Source organism: Balaenoptera borealis (genome assembly GCF_965194805.1).
Source record: "Balaenoptera borealis genome assembly, chromosome: 3".
Classification (NCBI taxonomy): domain Eukaryota; kingdom Metazoa; phylum Chordata; class Mammalia; order Artiodactyla; family Balaenopteridae; genus Balaenoptera; species Balaenoptera borealis.
The window spans coordinates 11520741-11530265 of record NC_138866.1 but is presented as its reverse complement, the minus strand read 5'-3'; the positions used below and the strand labels follow the sequence as shown (position 1 = coordinate 11530265).

At 44.5% G+C, this 9525-nt stretch overlaps 1 pseudogene across 1 annotated transcript; it reads left to right on the top strand.

Moving 5' to 3' along the window:
• Nucleotides 1-6415: 6415 nt before the first annotated feature.
• LOC309625272 (serine/threonine-protein phosphatase PP1-gamma catalytic subunit A pseudogene) lies at nt 6416-9525 on the top strand (annotated as a pseudogene). The gene has a single exon. The product of its transcript is annotated as a serine/threonine-protein phosphatase PP1-gamma catalytic subunit A pseudogene (transcript).

Genomic DNA, 9525 nt, shown 5'->3' with positions numbered 1-9525 from the left:
CCTCAGGTTTGATTAATTTGCTAGAATGGCCCACAGAGAGACATGTTACTTACTAGATCACTGGTTTATTGTGAAAGGATAGAACTCTGGAAAAGCCAGATTGAGAACTGCGTAGGGTATTACCAAACTGAACTTGGGTCTGCTCGCCCACCACACAGCAAAGCCAATCTACTGACACCAGATTGTGACGAAGGAAAGTACAGTGTTTATTGCAGGGCAAAGCAAGGAGAGCAGACAGCTCATGCTCAAAAGACCCAAACTCCTGATGGCTTTCAGGGAAAGGTTTTTAAAGGCAACATTTGGGGTGAGGGCTGCAACGTGCATAACCTTTTTCTGATGGGTGGGTGGTGAGGTAACAGGGTGGTGTTTCAGGAATCTTAATCATCCACCTCCTGATTCCAACCAGTCTGGGGTCCACATGCTTGTGGTCTGCAGATAGTCTTCATCACTATGATGAACAGGGGAAGAGGGGGCAGGGTGGGATCTTCATTTTTGCAGAACAACTCAAAGATAGGCATCAGATTGTTATATATATATATCCCTTGAGGAGGAACTAAGACTCTGTTTTGTTGCTGAACTATTGTTTCTTGACTGCTTTCCCTTTGTTTCTGCATTCCCTCACTTCCCTAATTAGTAACTGCTTAAGTCTGCTCTTTGGAACTCAAGGAAGGCCTAGGAGACCAAAGCCTTTTCCCACAAACAAGAAACAGGAGACACAGAAGGGCTTTTATAACCAGGAAGGCCCCACAGGGCCCTGCTCAATTGCAATCCCCCTTTTCTTTGATATTTCTCAATCCTGAGGGGAATAGGGGTTGGACGAGAAAGGGAATAAAGTTTTGGATAGAGAGGTTAATCCTGAACTCAGCAGGGGAACTCTGTTTTAGGGGACTTGGTTTCAAGCGCAGGGTAAGTGGGAAGGGGCACAGAGATTCCATGCCCTCTGTTGGCCACTTTGCCTCCCATCCACTCATATTCACCAACCAGGAAGCTCTCCAAACTCTGTCCTTTTGGGTTTCTACGGTGGCTCTATTACAGAGGCATGACTGATTAAATCATTGATAATTGGTGATGTATTCCATTTATTCTACCTCCAGCCCCTCTCCCCTCCCCACAGGGTGGGACTGAAAGTTGGTTGGTTCTCCTGGTAAACAGCCTCTACCCTTAGTGCTTCCATCACCTCACTAACACAACAAGACACTTTTCATCACTCTCAACACTTAGGAAATTCCAAGCGTTTGGGGAGCTTAGAGCCAGGAACTGTGGACAAAGACAAAATTATATATGGAGAAATATATGTCGGTCATCTGAATGACCAGATATATATTTCCTATAAATCACAATATCTCAGATCTCTTTAAAAATAAGGAACTGATCTCCATAAAAATCAGGATTGTTGCTACCTTCAGGAGAGAAGAGGGTTATGGTAGGAAAGAACACTCAGGGGCCTCTGATGCACTGGCAAGGTCATATTTGTACATGTATGTGATATGTATTTGTACACTCCTCTACGTGTGTTATGTTTCACTGTAAAAATAGGTTAAAAAAATGCAGGGGAACTTTGTGTCCAAGCAAGTTGTGTATAAAATATCCTGAACTCTTCCTACATTAAAATACCTAAAAAACACTAGATAAAAATATTTTTTAAAATATATTTTATATATACACATTATATACTTATAAAATACATATTTATATACATGTATATTGCCAACTTAAAAAAATGCACAATGTGAGAGTTGTGAGTTAAGCTTTATTTGGGGCAAAATGAGGACGACAGCCCGGGAGACAGCATTTCAGATAGCTCTGAGAAACTGTTCCAAAGAGGTAGAGGGGAAGGTCAGTATATATATGATTTTGGTGAAGGGGAAGTGCATGCGATCAAGCACATACTTTTTGCGGAAGGTTTCTGCTAGTCACAAGAAGCAGATGTTACCATGAAGGATTTTAGTGCTTTTCTAGATATGAGGAGATACAAGAATTGGGCTCATAAAATCATCTCCTGAAAATATTTAACTATCTGAAGACCTGTTCTGCTAGTTTTTCCCAGAGCACAGAGGGCCTCATCTCTGCCCTCCACCCTGAACTCCTTTCAGGGGGTGTTGAAAGTCAGCAGCTGCAGTAGCTCATGATTTAATCCTTGTAGAGCTAGATGGCAAGTGCCAATGTCAAGTGCCAATTTGTATTGACAATATCAAGGTGTACACATACAATAAATGTTTACATATGAAAAACCACAATGAGACACCACTGGACACCCACCAAATTGGCAAAATTTGTGAAGCTGGAAAAAACCATCATTTTAAATGCACGAAGGATTTAGCAAGAAAGAAAAAGTATAAGAAATCTGCTGATGCCAAGGTCAAAATCAGATTCCAGAGGTGAGTGAGCCTTGAGGTTAATGAATAAAATGACAGAAGGAAAACATGCGATCCTTGCTTTGGCTCTGGGTGGAGAGGTAAAAATCTCCTGGGAGTACTGTGGCCTTCTGGCAGCCCTCACGTGTCCATTCTCCCTTTAATTTACTCTCCTTAGGTTTTTGCTCTACAGCCCCAAAACAACTCCTGTCTAGACCACCAAAGACCTCCACACTTCTAAATCCACCAGTCGTTTCCCAATCTGAGCACGCTTGATCTCTCACAGAACTTTTTTTATTGATGTGAAATTCACATAACATAAAATTAATCATTTTAAAGTAAAATTCAGTGGCATTTAATACATTCACAATGTTGTGCAACCACCATCTCTGTCGAGTTTCAAGACATTATCATCACCCCAAAAGAAAACCTTATACCCAATCAACAGTCACTCCCCACTCCCCTAACCCCTGGCAGCCACCAAATCTCCTCTTTGTCTTTATCGATTTACCTACTCCAGATATTTTGTATATATGCAATCATGCCCTCTCCCACAATTTGAAGCAGTCGATCACTTCCTCTTCCTTTCAACATTTTCTTCACGAGGCTTCCAAGATCCCCACACTTCCTGGTTTCCCTTAACCTGATCTCTGAACATTGGTGGGTCCAGGGCTTAGTCCTGTACCTCTCCTTCTCTCTGTCCCCACTCGCTCCCTGGCTGACTCACCCAGTCACATGGTTTTAAGTTGCATCCATGTGCTGATGGCCCCAAGCTTTTCTCTCCAGCCAGGACTCTCCCCAGAACTCCAGACTCACACATCCCATTGCCTACCTGACATCTCCACTCGGCATGTCATACTTGTCCTAATCAAGTCTGAGCTCCTGACCTTCCCCACCAAGCCTGCTCTTCCTGGTTCATGTCAAGTCCTCCTTCCGGGTCCTCCAGCAGAAAACCTTGAAGTTTTCATCCTTGACACTGCTCTTTCTTTCATATCCTACATTTGACCTGTCAGCAAAATCCTATGGGTTCTCTTCAGAACAGATCCAGAATCTGACCACTTCCATCACCTCCACAGCTATCATTCTGGGGCAGGTGCTCTCCTTTTTCACCAGGGTTATTGCAATCACCCGATAACTGTTGTCCTACTCCTGTCCTTGGACCCCTTCAATCCATTCTCAACACATCATCCAGAGGGATGTATTAGTCAGTGTTCTCTAGAGAAACAGTATGTATGTATGATAAGGATATGGAATTGGCTATTGGCTCATGCAGTTATGAAGGCTCTGAAGTCCCGTGATTGGCTATCCGCAAGCTGAGACCCAGGAAAGCCAATGGTGTGGTTGCAGTCTGAAGGTCTGAGAACTAGTAGAGCCAATGGTGTAAGTCCCAGCCTGAGAGCAGAAGACCAACGTCCCAGCCTAGACAGTCATGCAGAAAGCGAATTCTCCCTTCCTCTGTCTTTTTGCTCTATTCAGGCCCTCAGTGGATTGGTTCATACCCATTCACATTGGGGAGGGCAATCTGCTATCCTCAGTCTACTGATACAAATGGTAATCTCATCCGGAAACATCCTCCCAGACACACTTCAAAATAATGTTGAGCCAGATATCTGGGCATGCCCAGACCCAGTCACGTGAACACATAAAATGTATATCACGTGGCTAAACGTGAGTTAAAGCAATTCTCTGCTGGAAACCTTCTAATGGCTTGCTAACACTTCTAGCATAAAATGCAGAATCCTCCACATGGCCTAGAAGGACCCGTATTATCTGACTCCGGCCTGCTTTTCCACCCTCACCTCCAGCCACTCTGCCCCTTCTGCTCTTACAGTCCTGGCCCCCTTTGCCCCTGATTTCCAGATCCCGACACTCACACTCCCCTCTGGCTGGAGCACTCTTCCTCTCCCTTGCCCCATGTCCTCTGCGCTCACTCCTTTACCTCCTTCAAGTCTTTACAGAGGCGTCAGCTTTTCATTCAGCCTTCCTGACCATCCTACTGAAAATTGCAGTTTCCACCTGGAACACTGCCCCCTCCTTCCCTGCTTTGTATTCTCTCATAGCACTTACCACCATCTCAGATGCCAGAATTTGACTTATTTTATGTCTCCTCTCATTAGAATATAAGCTCCACAGGAACAGGGATCTTTGTTTTGGTCCCTTTTGTTTCTATCCCCAGCACCTGGATTTGTACTTAGCGCATAGTAAATGCTTAATAAATATTTGTTGAATCAATCAATGAATGAATTTTCCAAAAGATAGTTTAAAGAAAGAAAAAGGGTTTGTACTGATCAAGAGAAAAATTCCTTATTGTTCATAGAAAGGAGAAACCTTTTAAGGATCCCACTTTCCCCAAGTCTCTGCCTTAGAAATCTCACATGTATCCTTTTAAGAGAGTGGCATGGTCTTGTGAATTCAGTCCTAGACCTGTCTGCTCCTACCCACTGACAAGGTGGACATAAGACTGGTCACACCATGCGCGTGAGCTACAGGATTGAGTAGATTGAGGTATGTTCACACACCCAGACTTACTCACTAATTCACTAATTCATTCATTCCTCCGGCCTCCCTTGCAGGACTTACTACCTTGTTTGTAATTGTCAGTTTTCTTATCCATCCACACAGACTTTGAGCTCTTTGAGAGCAGACGTTCTATCTGTCTCCTTAACGCCTAGCTGTGCCTGGCACAGACTAGACAACTCAACAAAATGGAAAGAGTGGGTGAATGGAAAACAAGGGCCAGAGTGAAAGAAGGCCAGCAGCTGGGGAATTCACGAGGCTTGTCTTCAGAATGGGGAGGCACCTGTCTGGATGGAGCAGAGGGTACCTGTTGGGGGAATAACATTGGTTGGGTGACGCTGGGCACCAAGTCCCTGCTAGGCTGCCACAGTTCCCTAATTAGGGGAGAACAGACCAGTCGGGAGGGACATGAGTTGAAACAAGCACACATTTGTTTGGCTGCCTCCTATGTGGCTTCACACAGCTACCCCACCTGCATTCAGATGACGGATCCCCTAATCATGATTAACAGTCAGTTTACGCGGGACTGATGTCAATGACCCAGGAGTGCCCCTTCCTGGGCCCCGTCACTAGACTCAGGCACACTTCTCTCCTCCTTCTGCCCTCCGTGACCGGGGATCCCCACCACTATCCCTCCTTCCTGAGACTCTCACCTCCTTCTCGGCCTCCTGAGGAAAGGGGGCTGGGTTGGCCCTGCCCCTTGGCCACGCCACCAAAGTCACACCTGATTGCAAAGATGATGTCTCCCGTGAGGGGTGATGAAGACCCCTCCTCTCAGGCCTGAGGAACTCCACCAGGCTTTTTTATGCTTGCTTGCTGGAATGCCTCCAGCATTTCAGTAGAATGTTCCACCCCCATATTTCTGGGGTCCTTGAAAACCAAGTAGGGGAACTACTTGAGATGAGTTTTGGGAGGAAAGAGATAGATTGGCCTTGTGGGTTAGGCAGGCTGGATGGGAGGGGTGCAGGAGGTCCATGGCAAGACCCATGCCTTCATTTTGGGTGGAACAAGGACTTTGGATGTGGATTATGGATGGAGAAGAAGAAGCAGAAGGTCAGGCAGGGGGAAACTCAGAGAGACATAAAAATCATACCTACCATTTATTATGCACCTGTTGTGTGCCAGGTATTGTGCTGGATGCCTACATATGCAATAGATTCTTTCTGAGGTGCCTACCTATCTCGTGGAACCAGCTCCTCTAATCCACAGGGTGGGACCACTGCATTCATTCATCTAACAAAATATGTATGCACCTACCAAGTAGTAAGCCCTGTCCTAGGTGCTAGGTACACAAGAGAAAGACAGATGTGGTCTATGCCTTCATGGAGGGGAGATGCACACTAAGTAAATAAACAAATAAAACTACATTATACAGATTATTATAAATTTGCATAATTATAATTGCACAAATTATAATTATACAAAATAAAATTGTATAATTATAAATATTATAAGGGAAAAGAATGAGGTATCGTGTGGAGCAGGACAGGACCTAGTTGACTCAGGGTGGCCAGGGAAACCTCCAGAGGGGGAGAATTTTTTTTTTTTTTTTTAATTTATTCATTTATTTATTTATTTTTGGCTGTGTTGGGTCCCCATTCCTGCGCGAGGGCTTTCTCCAGTTGCGGCAAGCGGGGGCCACTCTTCATCGCGGTGCGCGGGCCTCTCACCATCGCGGCCTCTTTTGTTGCGGAGCACAAGCTCCAGACGCGCAGGCTCAGCAGTTGTGGCTCACGGGCCCAGCTGCTCCGCGGCATGTGGGATCTTCCCAGACCAGGGCTCGAACCCGTGTCCCCCGCATTGGCAGGTGGACTCTCAACCACTGCACCACCAGGGAAGCCCCAGAGGGGGAGAATTTTATACCAAGACCTGAATGATGGGAAGGGACTGGCCGTGTGAATTGGGAATTGTGGGTGATGATGGGGTGGGGAATGTGTGGAGGGGCAATTTCCAAGACAGTGGGAACATCAAGGCCAATGTTCTTGAGGGTGGGATGACTGGACGCTGTGAGTCTGAGGGACAGCTGTTCCAGATGGAGCTGGCGAGGACAGCCTGAGCCAGATCCTGCAGGGCCCTGTGGGCCACAGTAGGGAGGCCGGGTTTCATTTTAATTTTAATTTTTTTTTTTTTGGTCCTGCCTGGCAGCACGTGAGATCTTAGTTCCCTTACCAGGGATGGAACCGTGCCCCATATATTGGAAGTGCAGAGTCTTAACCAGTGGACCTCCAGGGAAATCCCCCGGGTTTCAATTTACACACTGTTATTTGATGTGTTAATTTAAAAAGTATATAGATTATTGAATCATACAATTTTAAAATATTTTGATAACTGTATTTCAATATTTCCACTATAATTTCTTTTGTCATACGGTGCATATTATTTTATGGTTTAAAAACACAATTCTGCCTCATGGTTCCAGTGGGGAGAGAAAGAGGAAGCAGGGGAGCGGGCCGTTAGGGGGGACCCACCAACAGTTTCTGCTACCACCGCCGGGGCCGCCTCTGTGCTCTTGGCCGGGGGAAAGGAGCTGTGAATCCCGGGCGCGGGGCCGCACCTGCGGGAGGGCGGGCAGCGGGACGGCGATGGCAGATACGAATAAACTCAACTTCAACAGCCTCATCCAGTGGCTGTTGGAGGTTAGAGGGTCCAAGCCAGGCAAGCATGTCCAGCTACAAGAGAATGACATCAGAGAACTGTGCTTAAAGTCCCAAGAGATCTTTCTCAGTCAGCCCATCCTACGAGAACTTGAAGCACCGCTAAAAATAGTGGTGATACCCACAGGTAATACTATGATTTGCTTTGACTTTTGGAGTATGGTGGTTTCCCACCAGAAAGCAATTATCTATTTCTTGGGGACAGGGAGAAAAAGTCCTTGGAGAATATCTGCCTCTTATTGGCTAAAGAAAATCAAATATCCCGAGAATTTTTTTCTTCTCAGAGGAAACCACGAGTGTGTCAGTATCAATAGCATGTATGGAATTTTTTGATGAATGTAAAAGAAGATACAACATTACACTATGGAAAACTTTCATAGACTGCTTTAAACTGTTTACTGATAGCAGCCACTGTGGATGAGAAAACATTCTGCTGTCATGGAGGTTTGTCACCAGATCTTCAATCTATGGAGCAGATTCCGAGAACTGTGCGGCCAACTAATATACCAGATCAAGGTCTTCTTTGTGATCTTTTGTGGTCTGACCCAGGTAAAGATGTCTTAGGCTGGGGTGAAAATGACAGAGGAGTTGTCCTTCACATTTGGTGCTGAAGTGGTTGCCAAATTTCTCCATCAGCATAATTTGGACCTTATATGTAGAGCCCATCAGGTGGTTGAAAATGGTATGAATTTTTTGCAAAGAGGCAGTTGGTCACTCTGTCTTCTGCAACTGATTATTGTGGAGAGTTTGACAATGGAGGTGCCATGTTGAGTGTGGACAAAGCACTAATTTGTTCTTTTCAGATTTTAAAGCCTGCAGAGAAAAAGAAGTGGAATGCCAGGAGCCCCTTTAACACCTCCAAGGGGTATGATCACAAAGCAAGCAAAGAAATAGGTGTCATTTTGACACTGCTTATTTGGGACTTGTAACATATAGTATATGATCTTCATTTTTTAAATCGTAATGTATATTGGTCAGCTTGCTCAAATAGTGTTTGTGGGCTTGCTCCTTCCATTTTTGACTTAATGAATGATATGTACTAATTATAACAGCAAATAAAAGACTCTCCACTCCCAAGAAAAAAATGTTTTGTTTTGTTTTTTAATTCTCTGGATTTTTTTGCAAACAATTTTAATGATGGTATTAAAGCTGTACACCCCAGGACAGTTTATCCTGTCTAGGGGGTAAGTGTGCAACTGATTTATTTTAAATTCAGTACAACCCAAGAATAATGCAAATGCTTGTTTTCTTTAGGATATAAAGAGAGCCCTAGGGTGCTCAATCTGTACAAGTTATTGTCATAAAATGCGTACTGTTGATACAAACCACTGTGAACATATATTTTTAAAACTTTGTTTCAAAGGATTGCTTTTTTCTCTTACTGTCTTGTCATGTACAAACTAGTAACTTTCAACCTTGCCAGCATCACTGGTATGATGTATATTTAATTAAAGCACACTTTCCCCTACTATATACTTAAAATGATGATTAAAGCCATTATTTTATTTTACTTTATTTTTTTAAATAAATTTATTTATTTTATTTTATTTTTTTTGGCTGCGTTGTGTCCTCCTGGCTTCACACTGGCTTTCTCTAGTTGCGGGAGCAGGGGCTAATCTTCGTTGCAGTTCATGGGCTCCAGGAGTTGTGGCACACGAGCTCAGTAGTTGTGGCTCGCGGGCTCTAGAGCGCAGGCTCAGTAGTTGTGGTGCACAGGTTTAGTTGCTCTGTGGCATGTGGGATCTTCCCGGACCAGGGCTTGAACCCATGTCCCCTGCATTGGCAGGCGGATTCTTAACCACTGCGCCACCAGGGAAGCCCCAGAGCCATTATTTTAAATGTTTGTTAACTCTTTCCTAAAGCCAAAGTTTCTGTTGAAATACGTATTGACACTCCTCTAAGTATAAGGTGGCTTGGTTGTGTACACATGTTGCCTTCCTGGGGATTCAAAAACAGGTTTTTGAGTTTGAATAGCGATTAGTAACATAGTACTGCTTAAG